The following is a 15,646-nucleotide window of genomic DNA, read 5'->3' as shown; positions in this document are numbered from 1 at the left end:
AGGGGGCACCTGTGCAGGGCATCTTCTGCCCCTCAGTTCCCACTGGGTGCCCCCTGTAGGTCACTGACCCTTCTCTGGAGTCATTTTAAAGGGGGTCAAGTTTTCTACTCCATGGTGGAAAATGCTGAGAACATGATTGCAGAGAGTAAAAACAGAGGGGCGACCCTGCAGTCCATCATTACAGTTGTAACTTATGTAACCACAAATGTAAGAACCAATTGACTGAGGTGTGAACACACTTTGTGAGGTGCACAGGGTGATCGGCAGGGTCAGAATGGAAGGAGGGAACTGTAGGGAATGACAGGCCCTGGTGAGGAGGGGCCAGGGGTTTGCTGATCCTGTGTCTGACAGTTTGGGCACAGGTGGCCACAGGCAAAGGGACCCCGCCTGAGCCAGGATGCTTTAGGGCAGGTTGTTTGTGTCAGGAGAGGCCCAGGCCGTGGCCTTCCCAGCGTGGGGACATGGCCTAGCAGAGGTCTTGAATTTGAAGGGGAAAGAGGATGGGATATAATTCTATGTTCCAATGAATAGAACGACATCATCTTTGTCCCTTTGACACTGGCACTCGAAGGCCTGTTGCCATGGTGCGTTAACTCTGAGCGGATTGCGTGCCTCACAGTGTGGTCGAGTTCCTCCAGGCTGCCCCATGATGCTTAGCATTTGTATGTGAAAGAAGTGAGCACTCGTGGTGTGGATTCAAAGTGTTATTACTGGTGTTTCGAGGGCGGTGGTGCTGGTGTTAGAATAGGGGCCAGATGGTTTTCATTTCCAAAGCCCGTGCTTTTCTTTACACCATGGTCCTCAAATGCTGGCTGCATGAGGGTCACCTGGGAGCCCACCTGAAAGACTCCGATTCAGTGCTTTGGAAGCGGGTGTCTGAGCCGTTATCAAACCACCCCCCCCTGCCCCCTGTGATGCTCACATGGCTGGTCTGGGGGCCACACTTAGACACCCACTGCCTTGGACCAGTGTTCTCAGTCCTGTGTGCACCTGGGAGGCACCTGGAGGGCTGGGAAAACAGATTTTAGGGGACACTCTTACACAGTCTGATGTAACTGGCCCAGGGCGGGGCATGGACAGCAGGGTCTGAACGCTCTTTGGGTCATGCCGATGCACCCAGGGTCAGGTCTCCTAGTTTCTAGCTTGGGCCTCCCAGGATGTGAAGTGGGTGTTGAACCCTTGGAAACAAACACAGGGATGATCTCCTATCCGCAAGGCCACAGACTCAACCTGTCGGATGGTAAGGGCATGCCTGGGAAAGGCAGAGGGAGGTGGAGGCCACAGTGGACCGAGAGCATGTCTGGGAGACACTGGGCCTGAGTGAGTGCTCGCCTCTCACTCTGAGAAGTGTCTTGGCAGGATCAGACAAAGTGCAGCCCCCAGGGCTAGCTGGGGCCCTTCTCTGCACTGCTGGCAGGAGCACAGGGGCCGTCTGCTGAGCCGCTGTTCTCCAGCAGGGAGTTTGGAGCTGCTGTCTTCCCTTCTACTCAGAAAATGCTGGTGGGCATCCGGCCACGGGAAGCAGCTGTGGGAAGGGCCTTGGTGGGATCCCTGGCAGGGCGGGAAGGGTCACCAGACCCAGAGACAAAAGCAAACCCCAAGAGTCAGCCAAACAACACACACAGATCCCCCACCAACAGACACCCAGTTAAATTTGAATTTTCAGGTGAAAATTTCAACAAAAGCCTATACCGTGCAACATCTGAGGTTGTACTTACGTTATTCATAAGAGCCTGGAACTCACGTGCCTTGTTCCAACCCAGGAGGGCGTCCTGGGTTTCACCTGGAGCCTATCTGAGCAGGACTTTACTTTCTTCAAGCGCGGCCCATGAAGCCAGGTTCTCACGCTGTCCCTGAGGGGGCAGAAGAGCTGTTGTTCTCTCTGTCTCTCCTGCTCACCAGGAAATGGTTGAGGAGCTGGGCCCCAGGCCCCGGCTTGGTGAGGCAGGGAGCAGCCAGGGCTCAGCTTTCTTCTGCTGACTTTGCTCCTGCCTCTGGAGGTAAGGGGGAAGCACACCTAAGCACCGTCTCTGCTGAATGAGCAGGGCCTGAGCGCCACCTGATTACAGCTCCTGACAGGGAGTGTGAGTTGAGCTGACCACAGTGCTGGGGGACAGCTGGAGGGAAAGCTGCTCACCCCTGCCTGGAGGGGCACTCCAGGGCCTCCAGGGCCTCCGCTGCAGCCACTTAGAGCAGCAGAGGCCAGCAGACACCCACTCTGGGCCTGTGTGTAGGACCTGAAGGGCAGGATGGGGCCCCCTGTCCGGAGAGAGGCCCTGTTGAGGGCCCACGACGAGGTGGCCAGGACCCCTGAACAGCAAAGGAGTATGGGGGCAGGGGGTCGGCATTCGGGGGAGAGGGTGGAGGCCTGTTGGGGAGCTCGAAGGGCCCGCCCTGCCTGAAGGAAGCAGGTGGTGGGTGGCCTGCGTGGAGGTGAGAAAGGCTGCGGTCAGGTTTAATGGGGGTTAGCAAAGCAAAGGCCTATTTTCAAAGCTCAAGGACCAAACAAACAAACAAAAAACCCACCCCACCACCACCAAAAAACAAAATAAACAAAAAGCCCACCAAGGCACAGCGTCCTTCCCGCTTGGCTCCGCTTGGACACTCGGCTCGTTCACCCACGGGACAGCTCTGCGACACCCGGCCGCGTTTTGTTCCAGGGGCCGAGACCAAATATCGGGTTTAGTTGGAGCGAAAAACTACTCTTAGATGGCGGTCGTTCCTGGCAGGAAATGTGCAGCGCATGCTACGACGGAAGGTCGAGCCAGGCTGTTGGTGATGGACGCCACAGGTGCCACAGAGGCCCTGGTGGACGCGGCGCAGCCTTGCAGGCGCCCGGCGCGTCCCCGATGCACACCACCTTGCGCACCTTCTCTTCTCTCCTCCTCCCGGAGCCAGGCCTCACACCCGGGCACGCCCAGCCTCTTATTCCTGAGCCTACTGTCTCCCCCACTTCTGTCCCCTGCGTCCGGAGGCAGTTAGACTGAGGCTGGAGACTGGCTGCCCGACCTCTTCAGGAAGGCCCTTCATTCCTTCAGCGGGTCTGGAACCTGGTCACCCTCAGGGCAGGTGGCGATGGCACATGGAGGATGGCAGTGAGGGGGCCGCTCCGTGCAGTGAGCAGACCCCCTAGAGCCCGGAACTCACGTGCCTAGTACAGGTTGTGATTGGCAGTTCCCCATGTCGCCTGGTGTACCCCAGACAGAGCAAGGTGACGTCCTTGCCTCCATCCTCCACAGGGTCTGGGTGCTGGGTGGTGGGGCCATTTAGGCACCTGGTTCCCACAGTGGTCAGGGCCCTCCCTGCCTGGGTGCCAGGTGGCAGGCGCATCTGTGGGTCAGCAGATGGAAGCTGCATGACTGGTCAGCTCTTTAAACACCCAGGAGAAGTCATCTGGAAGCGGGTTTGGACATGGCGTGTTCTGCAATGCGCACGGATGCAGGGTCTCTAACAGGATGGTTTCCCTCACTACGACTTCCCTAATAACTGAAGGAAATAATGCACTTTGTGGAAAATCGGAACATACAGATAGGCAAGGAAAGAACAAACGGTGAGCAGGCTCAGGGCTCTGTGAGGGCCTGGGCCATGGTGTGGTGGGCTGCTCGGCCTCCTCTGTGTGCACCTGCTGGGAAATTTATAGAACTGAAGTCCTGCTGCACTTCTGTCTTGTAATCAAATTATTTTCTTTAGTGATATATGCTGAACATTCTTCCCGTTGTGCAGATATATTCTTCTGCAAGTAATTCTGAGGTTGCTTAATAGTCTACTGTCATCACATGGGTTTATTTGATGTCCCCAATTGTGGAACATTTCATTAGTTAATTAATTTAATTTTTTTAATTTTTGCTGGTGCTGGGAATTGAATCCAGGGCCTCCTGCATGCCGGGTAAGTGCTGAGCCACTGAACTACACCCCAGTCCTGTTGGTGTTTTATGTCTTGAGTGTCTAGAGTGGTAAATGATTAGCCAGTAGAGGTATCTGCAGGGTCTTTCTTTGAGGAATGTCTTAGCCCAGCTTTCCATGGACTGTGTAATGAGCTCTCTGTATGATTGGTGTCGGGTTTTCATTCTCACACTAAATTCCTAACAATGCAGGAATTGTTAGGCCCTGTCCCTTGTTGGAAGCCTCCTCCCGGGGCCCCGGGAGGCCAGCTTTCTCTGTCTCCATGGTGTTCAGCTCCCTGGACTGTGTTCACCTGAGTGTGACCTACAAGCCTAAGGTATTAATTCCTGTTGTTCCCGACTCAGATTAATATCTGTTGCAAAATTAGTCAGGGAACAAAGATGTGCTCCTTGCCCGCCCAGTGCTTCCCAGCGGGAGGGTGCAGACGCTGGAGGAAGAGATGATGTTACGCCCCAGGGCTGGCCGCTGGGCGGCTGGGGGCACATGCCTTTGATAATCAGCATCAGTATCTCTTTCATGTCACTGAACATAAGAGGAGCCTGCATCAAAGAGACTGTTTCAGAAAAGGAATTGTTGAACAGGCTGCACAGGGTGGAACATGTGCGCTGGCCGGATTAGTGGGCAGGTCAGTCCCCGGGCGTGGGGCAGGGGCCATGCATTCTCTGGCCTCCAGGCTCCTGCAGCTCTGCATTGTCTAGTGCCCTGTGCCTCCCTCCTGCTCCTGCCTGTGCTGCGCCACCCGAGGGTGGCCACGAGTTCCTTAGTCGGAGCTTTTGAACTGCAGTTCTATCGCCTCTCTGATTTTTTTCCTCTTCCCTAAAACTGACTTTTTCTTAAGTTAATCTTGTAGTACATACTTGCCCTTCTTCTGAGACGCACAAAAGAACAGCTCCTTGTTCTCTTGCCTTCAGGAATTGACCCCTGAGCTCCAAGTAGGGGAGGGCTGTGTCCCAGTCACAGTTTTCTTCCCTGGGGGCTGCTGGGGACCAGGGACCTGCTCAGGTCCCATTGTGAGAGTACGAGACGCGACCCCTCCCCACGTCTCCTCCTGGCCTGTCTGCATTGCTAGCACTACTGAGTCACCCATGAGTTTTTCTGTTCTTTTACGTTTTCAATCTTAACTACGTAAAGCGAAACATTTGAAATCCAGGAGGAGATTCAACCACGCAGTCCTTTCAAATTCCAGGTTGAGCATTCCTGATCTGAAGTCCCAGCTGCACGATGCTCAAACCCCCAAACACTTTGGAGCACCAGGAGGGCACTGCAAGTCAGTTCCACATCTGACCTCATGGGACACGCCCCAGTGAAAGGGCAGGTACACCCGAAATACAAGGTCACCTGCAGGCTGTGTGCTCGAGGCCTGTGTGAATCATGGTGCGTTTGGTGTTTAGACTTGGTCTCATCCTCAAGACAGCTCATTTCGGACATGCAAATATTCTAAAATCTGAAAAAATAAGAAATCTGAAGCCCTTCTGACCTCAAGCGTTTTGGATGAGGGCAACCTCTTTTCCACTGAAGGGGGTGAGGTGGGATTGGCCTCCCTTGGAACTCCCAGTTGTTGCTGAGGAACAAGAAGAACTTTGCAACTAGCATTCAGGGTCCGGAGGTGAAAGGCTCGGAGTCCCTTGGAGACATCTGTGGGGTTTGCTTACAACCCCTTCTCTGCCTTGAGAGCTCTGCTTAGCCTCCTCTCCGTTAGTGCTCCTTGATTCTTTCACTTCTAATTAGACCGCAACGCCCAGGCAGGAACCTCAGCCACCGAGGAATCAGGAGGCACCTGAAGCCTTCGATGCCTGAGGCTCCTGGGCAGAGCTGGGTGCAGGGGGCTCCTGGACGGGATCCACCTTCCCTGTCCCATCTGGGCAGAGGGAGATGTTACTTGGCATGAGTGGTGCTCACTGGTGAGTCCAGACTTACCCTTCTTTGTTGGATGGGAGGCTGGACCTTGTTCTGACGATGTGGTGTTGGAGGGGACAGAACAGTCAGGGAGGGTGCTGAGAGCCTGTGTGTTCTGCTGCATTCCCTGGAGTCCTGGGAAACAAGTGCCCGAATTACGCCCCTTGGAACACTCTGGGCTTTGATCAATATAAGGTGAGCACTTTGCTGACCAACCAGCCTAGCCAGGAGTCCCCCAAGCCACGTCCAAGTGCAACTCCAGGCTGGGCAGGACTCTGTTCACCTGACGTCCAGCCTGGGCCAGACCATGTACAGGGGCTACCTCCAGGGTCCCCTCTGGCCCATAGCTGTCCCTCTCGGGCTGCGGCTCCCTCTGGGCACTGGCTCTAGGAACCCAGGCCTCGTCACCTTGTGCCCTGTGCTCATGTCCTGTGCTTGGTGCCAGATGTGTTGTGTCGCTGATGAAGGAAGGGACTTGGGCTCCCGGACTCCACGGATGGCACCCTCATCTCCCAGCTCTCCCGCGGCTGCCTCGGGTTCTTCTTCCTTCTCCTACATGGACATCTTTTCAAGGGCCTGTCCCTGCCTCCTTCTCCCTCTCCTTCTCCTTCTTCTGAGGCGTTCTCATGTTGATCCCAAGATCCTAACAATTCGAGTCTGCCCTCCAGGCACCTGGGGGAGATCCATGCTGGGCTGGCCAGAGCATCCTCGGAGCTCAGCGCTGCACGTGGAAGACACCTGCTGAGTTCACCAACGCTTGTGCTTTATCTGGGATGGTGGTTTTGCCAAGAGGTGCCCAAGAGTGGGGAGGACATGTGGCTAGAGAATGCAGAAGCCTCCCCCACCCCCACCAGCCCAGGCTGACGGCGACAGGTCTGCGGAAGCATGTGGGGCAGGTGGCCTTTGGGTAAAGACTTGTTTTCAAGTTGGCTGTGAGGTGTCCTGGGCGTAGCCATCCTGGGTTGGGTCCAGGACATTGGTACTGACACAGGACGTAGACGCAGGTGGTTGAGCACCAGGAACATCTAAGGCCCTGTCTGGTTGCTGGTGTGAGGTTGGAAAGGTCACCGAGACAAACCCTGTGTCCCCATGAATCTTGAGTCTAGTGAGGCCACCATCCAGCATGGGATTTCCTGCATAGCCTGCCGAGTGCCTGCCATCTATGCCGGGGACCGGGAAGCAGGGAAGGGGACCCCAAGGAAGGAGGCAGGCTGGTCAGGGTGCCGTGTCCCTGGGCCAGCACGTGGAGTCTCCTGTAAGAGGGTCTAGAGAGCAAGCCAAGGTGTCCGTTGCAGAACTGGTTGGGCAGGTTGGAGCCTGGACTTGTGAGCCGATGCCTTTTGTGGTGGGCACCTGGGGTGGGCTGCCTCTGCCCCACTCATCTGCTTCCGTTGCCTTCCTGGAGGTCTGGGAGTCCCCGGCCTCTGGGGCTGGGTCCCTGTGAACATGACCACGCTGTCCTCTTCTCTGGGAACCCTGCAGACCAGGGAGCAGGAATCACCAGATGGTGACATGCTGTAGGGGAGGAAGCCATCTTAGGGAGAGGCGGGAGTGAGCCGGGAGCTGAAGGAGGTTCGAGGCTGTGGTGTGAACTGAGATGTGAAGGAAGGGAGGGACACCACACTGAGGTCATCCATGAGCAGGATGGACGCACACCAAGCACGCAGATGGCTGTGGGTTCTGAAGTCTCGTCTAATTGAAAGAAAAAGCGCTGGCACTTAGATTTCTGCACACACATGCCAGGTGGCCTCCCCACTGTCCCTGTGGACACCCAACTGTCAGGCAGACCTGAGCTGATCAGGCCACCACCTCGAGTGGTGGCACTGCAGGGTGAGGTAGATTTCCATCTACACCAGGGGGGCACCGAGTTGGGAAGGAGTGTCAACACTGTCCACACAGAGGGCTCTGTGCCGTGCTGTCCATCTGGGGAGCAGCAGAGACACTCCTCTCCTGAGCCAGTGGCCATTCCTGTGGCTCCTGGGACGCTGTCCTGAGGTTCTTGCTCTGTCCCTGTCTGTTACAAGAACTGTCGAATGTGACAAGCTGTGGCTGGAAAACCTAGCGGAGGCTTGGACACTCTCTTGCCATGAGCTGGGACCAAGGTGCTGTCTGCCACCATCACAAACAGACCTGGGTGACCAGGGCAGGGTGTACTGGGACCGGGGATTTCCTGGGACGTGGGAATCCTAGGAAGATTCTGGTCACAGCTGCTTGCAGAGTGACAGGGGAGGTCGTGCTCTGCAGGCCAGGAGCACCTCGGGTGTGCACATGACACCGTGTTCCCCATCCTGCTGAGGTCTCATGGATGTATGTTAAGTGCTGCTCTCTGGCCAATTTCTCACTCCCCTTGCACCCGGCTGGAACCTGGCACTGGCCACCATGTATCTGCCACCGTGTCCTGGGCGTGGGTTGGACTCAGCCTTGGGGGTTCGCAGTGGGTCATGCCGAGGCAGTGAAGGGAGCCTCCGGGGGACATGGAGCCGGGGACTGGGAGTCCTGACCTCCAGCTACCTGTACTTGGGTGTGGCCTCGGAGGACAGAAAGGACATGTGTCCAAACAAGCAGACAGCCTTTAAAGGAACCCAGACGCTCAGCGGGGGACACACGAAGGGCGCTGAGCGTGGAGGCTGGGCCTCGAGGCTCTGCCCCCCATCATCTGGGCTCGAGGCGGGTGCTGGGCCGCATGCAGACTCCTGTGCAGGCTGCTGGGCATCCGGAAGGTTCTGGGGTGGGAGCTGGCCGTGCTTCCTGCTTTCCAAGAGTGTCCTTGAGCAGCCACGGAGCCTCCTGGTCCCTGCCTTCTCTCCTTCTCGAGGAAGGAGGAGAGGTTCCAGAACAATCACTGGAAGCTCGAGGAGCCTCTGTCCCCCAGCTGTCCCCCTCCCACTGCCCCCAGGACCAGGCCGTGTTGGTCTCTCACCTGTGGCTCCTTATTTCAATCCACAACCTGTTCAGAGGGAGGACAGGTTTTGCTTATCACAACTCCCTGGGGTTACACTGGCCTCCACGCGTGGACAGGGCAGATGGAGGCAGAGGGTCCCAGACTCCGCGGGGCACACAGATGCCTCTCCAGAGCGGCCACAGCTCCAGGGCTCCATGAGCCGAGCAGTGGCGCTGTCCCCGAGGGAATCCTGAGATAACTGTCCTCACTCACATTGTGGCCAACGTTGTAGCCACACTTTGAGGTTTCTGTCCCTATGAGCCTGTGGCAGGCACCTCAATGGAAAATGGTGACAGAACCCGTACTGTTCTGGGTCACCCAGGGTCCTGGAAGCCATTTCCGATGTGCTTACTAGCTGCCAGTCCATAAGCAACAAGAGGGCAGGCCCTCGTCTGCCTCCAGAGCTCAACACGGCCTGGCAGGTGGAAAGCCTTCAACAGACACTGGCACGGTGGAAGCTGGTTTTAGTTGTTAGGATACTTGTTCTGTGTATTAGTCAACTTTCAGTACTATAACAAAATACGTAAGGCAGCCTAGTTTATGAGTAAAAGAGGTTGATGTGGCTCACAGTTTGGGACTGGAAGTCTGGAGCAGTATGATGAAGCTCTGGAGAGGGCCTCCTTCCTGCATCTGTGGGGAGAGCCTGTGTCTGTCTGTGTATCTCTACCAATGTGTGGTCCCAGCACCTTCTCAGTACAAAGCCACTGGGAATCAATCATGCGACCCACCCGAAGGGCCTAATCCAACCCAGTCACTCCCCAAAGGCCCACCTCTCAACACAAGAGTTGGTTAAACAAGTTCCATTACACGAGACTTTGGGGATGAAACTCCTGCCTGGGTTCGGGGAACAAATCATATTCAAGCTCTGGTGTTCTGTGATGGCTTCTAGGCAGGTCCCAGGATGCTGCGGGCACTTACTGCATTATTTCTGGTTTTTCACTGTTCTATAATCTCCCTCTTTTTGTTGGAGGAACTGGACGAGGGGTGAGCTGACTCAGCAGGACCCCGTAGCCGTAAGTGGCCAAGCTACGACCCAGGCCCGACTCCAAAACCCAAAGTCTTCCAAAGTAGCTCCCCAGTGCCCCACCACACACTTCCACGCAGCCCGAAGAGCAGTTGCTCGAGGAAAGTCAGCCCCCTGCACGAGCTGGCCGGACCTGGCACACTCAGGTTGCTGTGGCTGCTCAGAGTGGGTTGAAATGATGCACATGAAAGTAATGCAGTACCGTGTGGCTAAGGCCACGTGGCGTGCCTGCACATGCGCACCCAACATGCCTGCACATGTGTGATCGAAATGCATGCACACATGTGGTTGATACACATGCACATGTGTGACCAACACGCCTATGCACATGACCGACACGTGTGCACACATAACTGGAGACGGGAACACGGGTTCGGGAAGGCCATGCCCTGCAGGTGGTGGGAAGACAGGCAGCAGCCCTCCCAGGTCCCTGCAGGTGTCTGCCGAGCTCAGCATCTCACCGTGATGCATGCCTCTGTGCAGATATGGCTCCATACGTGATTCCTGTCCCTGAGAAGCCGTTGGCCAAGCGAGAAGACAGAGAGGACAGGAGACCAAGAAGAAAGTGGCAGGATTCTTTGGCGGAGGCCTGGGTGGAGCCCCAGCCTCAGCACTAGGTGGACATGCAGGGCCAGTGCCTCCGCCTCTCCCGGACTTCCTCAGGTCTTCAACGTGAGAACGTCAAGGCCGACTCCAGCCTGGGCTGATGGGTGGGAATGTCTGTGGACGGCTCCCTGTGACCCAGGGAGAGTGCCCGGCTGGGCTGCATCCTGATGCCTCCCCTGGACGGGCTTCACTGACCGCTTTAGGGGCCTCCCTGGCCTGGTCAAGGCCAAGGTGCTGTCCTGTGGACATCAGGGGCTGCGTGTGTCAGAGAACCTTTCCTGGGAGGAGGGAGACAGAGGCCTGGGACGGTGGCCTTGTGTGTGCCTGAGCCTGGCGCATGCTGCCAGTCGAGCCTGTCCACCGGCCCTGGGTTGGAAAAGCCCACTCTCACCTTGACCGTCAAGAGTGCTGTGAAGGACGACGGGCTTTGTCACACACAGGGCCATCCACTCCCTCCTCCCCAAAGCCTGGGGTGAGACTGTGGAGCCCGTCTGGTTGTGGATCTGAGGGCTTGTGGTGGCCAGGGACACATGGCAGGAGGACGTGCCCTCTGTGCCTCTCGTTCCTGCAGGGCCAGCCCTTCATCAGGCGGGGGCCAGGGCTGGGCCAGGCCACTGCTGTGAGGACGCTGGGCCTCCCCAACAGAGGTTTCTGCCCATCCTGAGGGGCTGTCAGTTCTCCCTGACAGGGACCTCTGTCCATCTCGAGAAGCCATCAGGATACTGTGACAGGCCTGTCTGTTGGTGCTGGGAAGACCCGAGGAGGCTGGAGGCTGAAGTCTGGAGTCTGGAGGCTGGAGTCTGAAGGCTGGAAGTTGGAGGGTGGAGGCTGGAGGGTGGAGGCTGGAGAGTGGAGGCTGGAGTGTGCTCCCCTGGGAAGGCAGCAACCTGGAGTCTGCCTGGGACTGAGTGCCAGGATTAACCAAATGGTTCCAGCACAGCCAAGAGGTCCTGGTGAACTTCATGGTCATTTCCACACTGTTTGCCAACGATTCCTTTTTCAGACGTGAAGCTCCCCACGGTGACATTGCATGATGCTGGCAGGAGGTGGCTTAGTTCCTGGGACACAGTAATATTTACTGACCAGCAACAGGCTTGGGAAGGTCTCTCCATAGCCGTGGTGCAGGTCTCTCTGGCCCAGCTCTGGGGGAGGCCGTTTGATGATTATTCAGCTGGGGTTAAGGGAGCAGAGTGTCCTCTTCTCCAAGCTGGGGACAAGTGTGACAGGCTCAGCCGGCCAGGGTTCCAGGTCTGCTTTGCCTTCCTCATGAGCGCAGCTAGATTTTTGTAGCACCTCAAGTCTCAAAAACATCCCACAATTCCAGGAGAGCTACTGCGTAGCAAGGTCCAGCGGCGGCTTTCCTCTCTGCCTGGCTGACGGCTCCCTGTCCCAGAGGCCCCTGGGAGCTGTGTGTCCTGAGAGCGTCACCCTGGTCCTCCAGAAGGTTGGCTGGGCCTTCCTGTCACTCCAGGGCAGTTCAGGAAGAGCGTCCTTGTGCCTGAGTCAGCCAAGGACTGCAAGGCTGCATCTCTCATTGTCTGAATGTCCCATCCTTTCCAGGGTCTTGGATGTCCCTCTAGGGAGACTGGACAGGGCCTTGCAGTTTGGGCTGGGCTCACAGACCCGCTTCCTGCCGTGGTCTTCCTATCTGGAGCTGTGGTCAGCTGTCTGTGTGCTGGAGGGGCTGCCCTGTCGGTGGCAGAGACCAACACACGATTGGGTTTTGCTGCAAAATGCTTTCACCGATGTTTTCTGGTGTGATCATCCAAACAACCCTGTGTACGTGCGTGGGTGTTCGCATGTGTCCAGCATCTGGGACAGGCCATCTGTGCTGGCCGGGGCCCGAGTTCAGAGCCTCAGACAGGCTGACGCTGAGCCACGGCTGGTCTGTGGCCGCATGTGGCCCCAGGGTCGCCCCCACTGCTGGGCACTGTAGTGAGGCAGCCTCAGTTTGTGCTCCTACCCCATGGGTGGCCGTGGGGCCCGAAGGGCCCTGTGTGTGGTGGGAATGCCGGTGTGTCTGGCTTCCGCTGTGCAGGTCGACCTCAGCCCATTTGTCCCTGGGGACGGCCCCACTGGTCCCCCTGCGTCTTGCCCCTGCTGGGTCCACCCCATCAGCCTGTCCTCATGATGGCAACAGGGATCCACAGGCCTCAATAACAGGTCCGTCCAGGTGTCCTGGGGGAGGCCAGTACCCCAGAGTGTCAAAAACAGCCTCCTATGTGCGGAATTCAGAGACTGTAAACAAAGGGCCCTACAGGAGAATCACTGTGAGCAACGCTAGGGCCTGAGAGGCAGTGCACGTGGCCGTTGCTCCAGGTGGGTGGACATGCGACCACAGGACACCACACTGCATTGCAGCCCTGCTAGGGGGCATGTGGGTAGAGGTTCCTGGGTTCTGGGTGGCCCCCAAGATCATGCCCCCTGCCCCTGCCAGGGCTCACCCTGAGAGCACTACCACCTGGTGCAGCACTTGTGCCTCCTGGAGAAGGGGTTAGATGTGGTCAGCAAGGCCACAGGGAAGGGTGGACACTGCTTAGCATCTGAAGGCGACAGTGTATGCACAGAGCGTTAAAGTCACCTGTGTGTGAAAAGGTGGAGTGCATCAAGCACTGCCGTCTGTCCCGTTGTCACATCTGCTGTGAGAAACGGCAGGGGCCACTTTACAGGGAGACACACCCTCTAGAACAAATATCCAAGACGGAGAAGCGTGGAGAGTCAAGTGGCCCCTCCCGCTGCTCCTTGGCCACTGGCCAGTGCTACTTTTTGTTTCCTCTTTTTGTTGGAAACGGCGACTCCCCTTTCGGTGGAACTTAAAAGCCACAGCCGGGACAGGCAAGGGCACAGGGCAGGTGCAGGGGCCTGAGCAGGGCCCAGGGGCACTGAGAAGGGACAGCTCGCAGCTGGAGGTTCCCAGGACCACGGCGAGGGGCGGGTGACGGGATCCACCTCTGCTCTGCACCAGGTGCAGCTGGTGGGCACTGTGTTAACTGGTCACTAAGATGGACGAGCAGGAGGAAGCTCAGTGCAGGGCTCGTCCCCTTCTTGGAAGATGGCCCTGGGCTGTGGTTTGAAACCAGAGCTGCTCTGAAGGATTAGATGTGTTTGCAAAAACCACATCAGATGGAAACCAGGCACAGAGACCGGGCTTGGCCGAGAGGTGGACGTGTTGCAATATGTGAACCAGGAGTGACCTCACGGGTGACAGCCCCGCAGGGCCGCGTCTCACTGAGCCCCCACCTGGGCCCCGAAAGTACACACCTTGACAGTAATGGCTAGGCCTGGCCCCCGTGTCCACCGTCCCCCAGCTTGGAAGTTCCCCCCACGGTCTTTTGAAGGTTAGAATGCTCCAGGGTGGGGCTAGAGACGGGGTGCCACAGCACCCAGAGTCGTTCCCAGCTCTGGCAGGATGGTGAGGAATTCTCTGTGGTTTGATTTACTTCATAACTTGTCAGAGACTCTGTGGTCTCATGGCACCTGGAGGCTGGTTCTGAATGGCATCCTTTCTCCTCACTCAGTCTCTTTAATTCTGCTGGAAACTTGGCAGCAGCTTATTCATCAGCAGACACATATGAGTCTAAACGTACTTCCTGAATGAGAGGGTAGCGTATACAGTGTGGATACACTGGATAGGGGGTGATTCACATACCAGTCTGGACAGAGCTGGATGATACTAGATCTCCTCACACTACTCAGAAGGGTGCATGATTATGCTGGGATGTAGCTCAGTGGTAGAGTGTTTGCTGAGCATGCACAAGGCCCTGGGTTCTACCCCGGCTTAAACAAAATAAAAACAAAACAAAACAAAAAAACCCTTATAAATCACTTATTTCTGAAAATTTCCATTTAATATTTTTGGGCTGCTGTTGACCATGGGTAACTAAGCCTTGAAACTGAAACTGTGGTTGGGAACTACTGTAGATTTGGAAAATACTGAAGATGCTAATACAGTAAGTTTCCATCTCCAAATCAACCCTCAAGAGCACTTTGCAGAGAAATGAGACCCTCTTCATGGTCATGCTCCATGGGCTCTGATTTGCCATCGTTCTTTGGCAGGCAAAAGAGATGGGAGGAGATTTCAGGGATTTTTCTTAGTTGAGAAAAGCGACTGCTCGTGGAACCCACAACAGGAACAGCGAGGACACTGTGGTGTGACGGTCACTGCAGGCTCCGTGCGGAGCTTTGCAGTTTTTGTTATAAACCCCTGCTTCAACCCCTAGCCCGAGGCCAGTGCTGTCAATCATGTTAGGCCACCTGGTGATGATGCTCATGGCCTGAGTTGACAGCTCTCAACCAGGGCGAGGTGACAGAGGTGGGTTGCCTCCTTCTCTTGCAGACCCGTGCCTTGGGCTGTCCCCTTCTCCACTGATTTGCTTGGGTCTGTTCTTTTTTAAGAGAATAGTTCGTCCCGTGAAGCAGCCATTCATCTGCTGTTCTGAGGGGGACTGAGGAAGCCCCCAGGTCTCTCGGGGCAATGCTATTTCAGAAGGTGCACTTCAGAGGTTAGGGGGACGAGGAGGCAGAGGGAATCCTCCAAGGGCAAGGGGAAGCCGGGTTGACGTGAGTCCTGAGAGAAGGGGTCAGAGGGGAACAAGCCTCCTTGGAGCAGCAGTTGGGCGTGGCCGAAGAAGGACCCACCTGGGAAACGTCCCGAGGCCCGGGGGACCCGAGGCCCACACCAGCCTTTGGGTAGCGAAGGCCGCAGGAGAAGCAGCAGCTATTCCTCCTGGAAGGTCACGTGGGGCTGGCCTCTGTGTGTTGTTGATCCCTTTGCCTGAAGAATACCATGCAGGTTCTGGAAGAACTCTCTAGAACGCGAGATGTGTTCTACTGATTCGCCTCTCTAAAAGCCGAAGCACCCCACCTCTGTCTTTCTTGCCTCCCTCCAGCCCCCCACTCCCCTCCCAGGGGCTCCCCTCTCTCCCCTGAAATCATTAGGAAAAATGAATGATCTTCTTAAGGAGATTGGTCTGTGGGTGCAGCTCTGTGGCATGGTGCCTGCCTAGCACGTGCAAAGCCCTGGGATCCATCCCCAGCACCAGGAGAAAGCTCAAGAGGACTGTGAGGGTTGTCTTCTTCCCTAGACTCTGGGGAAACTCTGTGACACCACATGGAGGACAGAGTTCCTGAAGCTGTTCCTGCCCTTGCCTTTATTTTCACACTCAGGAGTCAATGGAGAAACCAGACCTTCCCAAGATGGCAGCCCGTGGCAGCTGGGGCAGGCTCTCTCTCTGCGTGGGAAGCTTGCCAAGGCCGATTCATTTCCTACCTAAGAT

The sequence above is a fragment of the Marmota flaviventris genome, chromosome 16 (assembly GCF_047511675.1).
Source record: "Marmota flaviventris isolate mMarFla1 chromosome 16, mMarFla1.hap1, whole genome shotgun sequence".
NCBI lineage: Eukaryota > Metazoa > Chordata > Mammalia > Rodentia > Sciuridae > Marmota > Marmota flaviventris.
This window is presented reverse-complemented; position numbering follows the sequence as displayed.